Genomic DNA, 9,954 nt, shown 5'->3' with positions numbered 1-9,954 from the left:
AAGCTGAGGAAGAGCAACAAATAGCCATGGCTGGGGGCGAGGTGGGTCGGGGCCAGAATGTGTGGTTGTGACCGTGTCAGTTGCACACACAGGAAAGTCGGACTGGAGCAACCCAATTGCGATATGAAGCTCTAATCTTGAAGCACACTTTGTAATATCTTCATGTTATTGTGGAACCTAAAACACTGTACTAGGTAGCTGAGTCATAAGCAAATACTCTGTTGAAGAGCAGATTAATATCTTCCTTAGAAACTCTTGGTTTCACTTATTTCTGAGCAGACTGTAAGCAAATATACTCTCTCTTTGTATGCATACGCACCTCTTCCCCAAGTACTGTATTGGATTCTTTGGCAAGCAGGAGTGAATTCTAAAAAAATGTGTTATGAATACAGTGGTACCTCAGGTTGAGTACTTAATTCGTTCCGGAGGTCCGTTCTTAACCTGAAACTGTTCTTAACCTGAAGCACCACTTTAGCTAATGGGGCCTCCTGCTGCTGCCGTGCCGCCGGAGCACGATTTCTGTTCTCATCCTGAAGCAAAGTTCTTAACCTGAGGTAATATTTTTGGGTTAGCGGAGTCTGTATCCTGAAGCGTATGTAACCCGAGGTACCACTGTATAGTAGAGTTATCAGAAAACCCACTAGGTGGCAGTGTGTTGTTACAAGTGCACCACACTGAAACGCATTTGACTTTCTAAACACTTTGAAATTTGGTTTTGCTCATCCTGTTCTGAGCTAGGCATCTTTTATTCATTTATTCATATAGAGTTCTGGGGCCCTTTTAGTCAGTGAACGAAATACCAAAATACAATTTAAAAATATATTGGATCACTTAGAAAGTGTCTTAAGAGAAATGAGATAGCGCTTCAATGGATATTTGGTAATCTCAGTGAAAAATGGGGTGGATGAGAAGCCTAGCCTCAGGGTGGGGGTACTCTGAGCAAATTGCCCACAGTGTTGTATCATCCAACACTTACTGGTTGTTGAGGGTGGGCTCCAATGCCAAGTCGGTCGCAAGGATGTTTGGGAGATTTAATCTTGTTAGACTTGGGGAGGGGGGTTGTGAAGTATTGATGCTTTATAGTGTATGTTGTGATGCTTTTAATTTTTAAACTGTAACAAAACCTGAAATCTCAGCTTAGGGTAAACTTAAAAAAAATAAAACTCTTACAGAGCAGTAGTAATTTTGAAGGCAAGGGGGCAGACAATTAGGTCTGATTTGAGACCAGCCTGGGATCCAGCTCCCCCCACGTCTCTACAGTTGTGTTGTAAACAACAACAGTAAACAGCTTTGCTGTTTTGAAGCCTTGTCTTATTGCAGAACGGTCTCTTCTGATGTACGTTTCCATGTAAGTATAGGTGCTTGTGGGTAGGATCAGTGAGAGGCCTGATAAAACCTCCCTCAAATTTAAAAAGCCTTTGTTGCTTAGTGGATTTCTTCAATAAACATCCCGCTGTGGTGTTTAAGGAAACTTGGTCATAGCAGCAGCCACTGTGGAACTCACAAAAATGGAATCCCCAGGCCTAGAAGTTACACAGGCTTATATAGAGGCATTCCCTTGCCTTAGCTTGGCACATGCGTAGAAATTCAGTCACATTCTTGGAGGAAAAGCATGCCTGCGTTAACAGAGCTGGATGCCTCATTCAGAGAAAAGGACAGGGTGCCTACTTTCTATCATGCTAGTTCAAGGCTGAGTTCTTCCTGCACAAATATTATTGACCCATTCTTAATACAGCCTGAGTAAGCAAATTCTCCTAACATCCTTTCATTCTCCTAACAACATTCTCCTAACAACTCTTTTACAGTTTCTACGTCTCTTCACATGCAAGCTGCCTAGCAGAATATCCTATAAATTTCCACTGCAGTTGACTTGGTGTGGTTATAAGCACCTTCCATTTGGTGGTGTGATGTGAGTCCATGTTGCAACAGAGCACTCCCTGCATACTGTGGGCTTCCTCGTTTCCTGTCAGGAAGCAGAGGTTGTGTTCCAAGGTTCCTTTCCTTTCGGTTGCAATTGTTGCCTCACTGCACAGCTTGTTCTTTGCAGGATGAGCAATTTACTCGCACTCGCTTCCCACCCACCGCCTTGTTTCCTCCCTCCCTGCGGTTTCTCACACCTTTCACTAATTGTGGGTAGCTTTCTCTGCTTCATGGGCTCATGCTGCCTCCCAACTTGCTTCAAAAATGATGGAATCTTCCCCCTTTTATTTCTCTTTCCCTTTTACCTATCTATATACAGTGGCACCTCAGTTTTCGACTGTAATCCATTCCAGAAGACTGTTCAAGTTCCTAAATGTTCAAAAACCCAATACGGAAGCTTCAATACAGAAAACTCAGTGCAGAAGTCTCGTTGCATGTTCAGTTTCTGAGGTGTGTTCGGAAACCAAAGCATTTACTTCTGGGTTTACAGCGTTCGGAAACCAAAATGTTCAGCAATGGAGACATTCGAAAACCAAGGTACCACTGTACCAATGCCTTGGTACTCAAACAACTTGGAACCTAAACACTGCAAACCCAGAAGTAAGTGTCCCGTTTTGCGAACTTTCTTCAGAAGCCGAAGTTTGAGTGTTATGCTTCTAATTTGAATGCCACACTTCCATTTTGAGTGATACGCTGAGGTCTGTCTGTTTTTGCTATTTATTTTGCATTTTTGCTGCTCTTTTTGTTTGTTTTAGTTCAGCCATTGATTGATTGATTGATTGATTGATTGACTGTGTGACTGCAGTACATTGTTTATTGCTTTCATTTTATTGATCAATGGTCTTGTTAGAGAGTAAAATCCATGTTAAATTTCTGTTTTAGTGGTAAAAAATCTGGAACGGATTAATCCATTTTGCATTACTTTCTATGGGAAAGCGTGCCTTGGTTTGGAACGCTTTGGTTTTGGAACAGACTTCCGGAACGGATTAAATTTGAGAACCAAGGTACCACTGTTCTTGTTTTAGTTTCATAGCCATTTAATTGTGATGGCTTCACAAGCACAGTTAAAGGAACTGGGCATCACGTGGCTGGCATAGTACCATCTAGGGTATTTTGATTACCAACCATGCATCAAGGAGCAGAGGCATAAAATTGCCCCAAGACTGAGGGGGCCCAGTGCATGATGTGATGATGTCTGGAGGAGGCTGAACGCTCAGGAGAAGCCAGCCACTGAAGCTGAGCTGCGCTCAGCTCCATATTTGGCCTCCTCCGCTCCCTCAACATTGAGAGGGCCCAGCCCCCTTTCAACAAATATTGAGGGGCAAAATGCCTGCCTTCATTACAATGTGTGGCGTGCTGTTGGAGAGAGTTGTCTTTACCACATAGTACCCCTAAATACAGTGGTACCTCAGGTTATATACACTTCAGGTTACATACGCTTCAGGTTACAGACTCCGCTAACCCAGAAATAGTGCTTCAGGTTAAGAACTTTGCTTCAGGATGAGAACAGAAATCGGGCTCTGGTGGCGCGACGGCAGTGGGAGGCTCCATTAGCTAAAGTGGCGCTTCAGGTTAAGAACAGTTTCAGGTTAAGTACAGCCCTCTGGAACGAATAAGTACTTAACCTGAGGTACCACTGTACAGTGCTTTTTTCTTTCATTCTTTTAAAGCCACCCAATTTTGGCCGACCAAAGGCCTATTGGGTGTGGATAATTCTTCTTCCGCTTGCTTGCTGGTTTGAATTATTTCCTGAAAGTCATTTACTGTTTCTTGGAAATGCAATTAATTTCCTCAAGACCAGAAAAAGTCTATTAATAAGCTCAGATAAATATAGCACCCTCTGCAGCTTTTTATACCCTTGCTGTGTATCTAGGCTCCCTGCTGTGGGGAAGCCACACTTTCCCATTGTGATGCTATGAGGGGGTCGGAACTAAATAGCCTTTATCTCACTTCCACTTGGGCTGCTGTGGGAACTTAAAAATAAAAAATAAATAAAGCTTAGACGGGCTTTCCTGTGTAATAATAGAAATAGAAGCTGTCATGGTTTGACAGGAAGGTGATGAGGGAGCCTCGCCTCATGTCCTTCACACTACACTTCTTAGAGGAACAATAGGGTGGGGCAGGGTTCGCAAAGTGGCTCAAGGGACAAAAATAGAAGGGAAACTTTGACACACTTCCAGTGGGTGCAAGTCTTATTCCTAGTTCTGCTTTTGTTACATCCAACAAACAATCTTTGATTTTGGCAGCGGTATCTACATCATCATCATCATCATTATTTTAGGGATGCTTTTAATATTTGTTTAGGGAAGCTTTTAATATTTGATGAATGGTTGTATTTTAATATTTTGTTGGAAGCCACCCAGAGTGGCTGGGGAAACCCAGTCAGATGGGTGGGATAGAAATTATTATTATTATTATTAGTAGTAGTAGTAGTAGTAGTAGTAGTATTTGTATGCCACCCTATACACGAAGGTATCAGGGTGGTTCACAACACAATATAAAAGCACAAAATACATAATAAAAGTAATTAAAACAATTAACGATACTAATGCATACAAACTAATTAAAAATACACTCCCCAACAAAAGCCCCTAAACAGCCCACAGATACAAATACAAACATCCAGATTAACATTTAACATTGAAAAACAATTTAAGGCAACCGCACCCCCAAATTTATATAGGCACTTCAGAAATACAGTCTGTGCAGGTACACTGTCCAATACGGGGATAAAGAGAAATGCTACCTGTTACTCTTATGTAGTGGGAAGACGGTTTTAAAAGACAAAGCTGTCAGGGATGGCAGGCCATTTCTAGCAGCTTGGCGGGCTGGATCTTTCCTGGGGGCCACAGGCCATCAACTCTTTTTGTACAGAAAATAAACATTTAGTCATTTCCATTCCCTCTCCCTCTCTTTCTCTCTCTGCCCCAGCCACTCTGGGTAGATTTCAACATATATAAAAACATAATAAAACATTATACATAAAAAATCTTCCCTATACAGGGCTGCCTTCAGAGGTCTTCTAAAGGTTGTTTATCTCCTTAGCTTGAGGATCACATAAAGCGGATAGATAGTAAAATGTTCCAGTTGTCACAGATTGTGCAGTATCCAAGTTGAGACACAGCAGGAGAAAGAGTAAGGAAAGCCTAGAAAATGAGGATGTATGCAGGTAAATGCATACTTGCGTCAATACAAATTTCATACAGAGCTTTTCTATAATTTTTTCTGTATTTAGCTACTTCTGGTTTTGTTTTTTTAATGAACAGACAGTAGAAGAGGAGAATGGGTTGTAATGAGAAAAGGGGATAGAGAATGTGTATTTAGTGGTCCAAGCCGGCCAGATCAAGGGGACTTTTTGCTCCTCTTTTCCTATCAGTGGTACTCTATAGACTTTCGCTTACAGAATCTTATGCTGCAAACAGCCAGTTCTCGTCTTACCAGCAGAGGGAGCCACAACCCTTCTTTCCTTTGCAAAGGCAGGAGGAGCAGGCTAGAAAATGGCTACTTTTGGCACAGAGTCCTTTTTGGAAGAACTCCTTTGAAATGGCTCCAGGAATCAATTTAAGTGCGAGAAGTGGAAAAGAATAAGGCAGCCCTTCCCCGCCAGAGCTTCACTTGCCCGGAAAGAGGAGGGAACAGAGTGGGGAACGAGAGTACAAGTAGATTCAGAGCCGGGTGGAGTCACAATACGGGGTCACTCTTGCCCTGTGCCTACATTCCTCGGCTGCTGCAGCAGAGGTTCTTGACAGGAAATCCATGACAAAACAGAGCAAGAGTCGCTGTTTCCACCCTTTCTCGTATCCCGCTCACTGCTCCCTTTGGGTCATCGGTGCAGTGATGGGGGATGGGGGGAGGAAGATGATTTCGCTGAGCTTTCTTGGAGCAAGGAGCCAAGTGGGAAGAAGCAAATTGGAACCAGGCAGTTGTGCGAAGGAGGAGTGTGCAGGACCGAGACCCACAGCCTGGCTCCATTTAGGAGGCGTTTTGAACTCCATTTAGACTCGTAGGCTCCAGTTTCGGGAAACGGGGCTCGCTTCCCACTGAACGCCTCTTATTAAGCATTTCAGGCTGCAGTCCTGTTGGCCCTGATTTCACAGCCCTCCTTCATCATCACAGATCAAGTTGCAAATCAGACCCCCACCTGAACTCCGCTGTATTTCCAAGTGATGCTTGGTTTCCTTGCAGTGGCTGTTCCATAAAATCCATCTTAGCTCAGCAGAAACAGATGGAAACCTGCTGTCAAGAAAATATAAGTGCCTTGCACAGCATTCCTATGTATAGCCAGACGTGCTAACTTGAATAAAATATTGGGGGGGGGGGTTGGAGGTAAGCACTGCTCCACGTAATCGCTCACATGACATGGCACCCCCCCACTTGAATGGCAATGCCCATTAAGTTGGGGTGTGTGTGTGCGCGCGCGCTCCTTTCTGATTTCTCCTTTCTTCCATTTCTTATACAGTGGTACCTCGGGTTACATAGGCTTCAGGTTACATACACTTCAGGTTACAGACTCCGCTAACCCAGAAATATTACCTCAGGTTAAGAACTTTGCTTCAGGATGAGAACAGAAATTGTGCAGTGGCGGCGCAGCAGCAGCAGGAGGCCCCATTAGCTAAAGTGGTGCTTCAGGTTAAGAACAGTTTCAGGTTAAGAACAGACCTCCAGAAGGAATTAAGTTCTTAACCTGAGGTACCACTGTACATTCATTTCTTACATCTCAGCTCATCTGTAAGCTGTTTATGTGGCCACTCTGGTTTCTTTAGATGCCTCCCACTTTAATTTCTTGTCAGGTGTGTCTGCCTTTGTGCCCTCTACATTCCACCCTTAAGAAACTTCCATCCATCTTGGACTCCCTTCTCTTTGAGTATTTTAGACCATGGGATCTCACCCAGTAGTTCCTTAAGCTTTTTGAAATCAGCCTCCTGAATGTCCAGTGTGCATGTCAGACTACACTCAGCTTTTCCTTGCCTCTGTGTGATGAAACCCAAGAGGACATGATCACTTCCTCCCAGGTTTCCCCCTACTTCCAGTTTGTTGATCAGTTCCTCCCTGTTGGTGAGAACCAGGTCCAAGATAGTTCATCCCCTTGTCACTTCTTCCACCTTCTGGGAAATGAAATCCTCAGCGAGGCAATGGAGGAATTTATTGGACCTTGCATTATTGGAAGAGTTTCAGTTCCAACACACATCCGGATAGTTGAAGTCTCCCATGACTACTATATCTCTCCTTTTTGAATGTTTGGTAATTGCTCTAGGAAGGCATCATTCAGGTCTTTGGTCTGGCTTTGAGGTCTATAACAGACACCCACAGTATGGTTCCTGTTGCTTCCCTCTCTGACCATTTTTACCCCTTTACAATCTCTGGTGGCCTTTTTGGGGAGTGTGATGGTAATCCTGTCTACATATGCAAGGCAGGCATGCCCAGATGTTCTCTGCAATAATTTCCCTCCTCCAATCACTGGAGGGATCGAATCATGGCATATTCTTGAACAGCAGACAAGCTTTAGAATGTGGTCTGTCAGTATATCCCCAGTGAGTTGAAACAGCTGCAAGGATGAAAGGCAGCCTCAGGATGGAGCCTCTTACTCAAGCAAGGCCAATTGAAGAAGCAGGAGGAGGAGGAGGAAACAGTGGTGGAACATTTCACTTGAGTTATTTTGAATCTTATGCTATTTTCTGGGAAGAGCTATAATATACATGTTTAAAGGATGGGGAACCTGAGCTTCGTCAATATAGTAGGAGATAGCTCAGCCAGTAGAGCATGAGATTCTTAATTTCAGGGCTGGGGGTTTGAGTCCCTTGTTGGACAAAAGATTCCTGCGTTGCAGGGGGTTGGATTAGATGACCCTTGTGGTCCCTTCCAACTTTGCAGTTCTGTACTTCTGTGAAATGTTCTTGGGCTCCAGCTTCCACCAATCCCAGCTACCAGGGCTAGTGTTCAGGGATGATGGGAGCTGCACTGCAAAAACACCACATCCCTGATATATTCATTATAAAAACCATTTGCCCAGCTGCCTAAGTAATTAGCCCTTGCCTTTTAGGAAGGGGCTGTAAGTTAGTGGTAGAACACTTGCCTTGTTTTCAGGAGGTCCCAGGGTCCATGCCTGGCAACTCCTCTCAGCCTCAAGCAAGCATGGCCAATGCTCAGGAGTGATAGGAGTTGTAGTTTAACAACCTCTGGAGGGCCACAGTTTACACACACACACACACACACACACACACACACACACAATGTAGACAATCTTGAGCTCAATGGGCTTATAGTGTGGCATAGGATAAAGCAGCTTCCTAAGGCTGCACAACTTCTGGATTATGCCGGATTGGTGTGGTCATTGCTTTCTGTTTGGCATTAGGTTTCAAAGTTGCTAGCAGCATTTCTCATCAATGACACATCCTTTGGCTAAAGAAACCCAGCATCTCCTCTGCAGGCAGCAACCCGGCAAAAGGGATTGTGTACATTTATTGGTAAAAGAGCAAGGTGGTGGTTCTTCGCCAGCAGCCAGCCCTCCTCTCTTTCTGTTTGGGAAACCACAGACAAGCCACACAAAAGCCCTTCTAGCCATGTGAACTCTCTGGCATTCCAGATGTAAACAGAGCTGTTTGGCTATCTCTGACCTCCCACATGTGTTTTGCAGCCATTTCCTATGAATGGCGCACTTACGAGGACAGTCGGGTTTCAAGAGCCACATGACTCTAGTGGTGCTTTTTACACATGCGAACCCTCCAGCAGATTCCTTTTTGCCTACATCTCTCTGAAGATGAATGTCAAATCTACACTGGCCAAAATGTTCATCTGAGTGACCAGTGTCTTCCAGTCTGACAGCACAACCCCACGTAAGGAGTGTGTGAGAGAAGTTTGATGGCTATTTTCAAGTCCATGCATGGAAACTTTGAGGGCTGAATATTAGATTCCTGGGACTTCTGCTTGTTTCAGTGCCCTAATGAAACCAGTGACACCGTCTCTGTGTCAATACATTCAATTCAAGAAGATCTACCACCCAGCAGTTGCCTTGAGGCCCTGAAGAGCAGAGAATTGCAATTTGGAAACTGCTCAGCAAAAGATCTGGACAAGCGAAAGAGATGCTTGACTGCTGCTCCTTGGCTAGCCATGGTGGTGCTTGGAGATGGCTAAGGAGAAAGGTATTTTTATACCAGCCATTATTTATCAAGATAAACTCTTTAAATACATTTCCACCGCAGAGGTGAATCATGCTTCCTGGAGATGAGCTTATCTCATCCTGTCCAGGAACAAAAATCCTGGAGGCCTTGCAAAGTGCGAACTTTGCCTTTCCCAGAGAGCACATACCAGTCCTTCTAGTTTCCTCACTGAGTTTCCTGATTCTCAGACTCCCTCACACAAATCCTAGGCGCACACACGGGGACACACCTAGCTGCTGTCATCATATGTGATGGAACTCCCAGCCTTGAACACTCATTTGGAAACAGTGTTGTCAAGAGAATTCTTTTCATAAACAAACAGAAATTGGAAAAGCTTCAGGAATGAAATCATGCGATCATCATGCTAGTGCTTAAACTGGACCAACATGGGTCCCAGAGATGACACAGGGAGAATGATCCCAAAGCTTAACAGCTCTGCTGCCTGCTCTCTAAATCCCCTTTGTCTGACTCTGCGCACATTGTCTCCCAAGCTCCAGTGCCAATGTCTAGCAGAAAGGGCACGCAGCACCAAAAGGAAAGGATTCTCTCTCTATTCTTTGGTTCTTGACTAGATGGTTTCCAAAGCTAAAACTGTTTTTATATGTAATCTGCCCAAGTTGTGAGTGGTTATTTCAATTCATGCCATGCCAAACTGTTTTGCAGGTGAACAGTTTTGGTGCAAAAAGGGGACTTGGAGAGCAAAAGACATTTCCTTTTATTTTGCTGCCAGCTTGCGCCCTTTTTACTTCCACAGATAACATATGCTTTGGGGGTATTTCTTGAAAAAGAATTCATCCTGATGCCCACATGATCCTAGCCAACCAGTGCTACATTCTGGAACCATCCCTGGAGTTATGACTAGAACCACTTCTTCAGA

The sequence above is a fragment of the Podarcis vaucheri genome (assembly GCF_965113315.1).
Source record: "Podarcis vaucheri genome assembly, chromosome: 2".
Lineage (NCBI taxonomy): Eukaryota > Metazoa > Chordata > Lepidosauria > Squamata > Lacertidae > Podarcis > Podarcis vaucheri.
The sequence above is the reverse complement of the archived record's forward strand: the minus strand, read 5'-3'. Positions refer to the sequence as shown.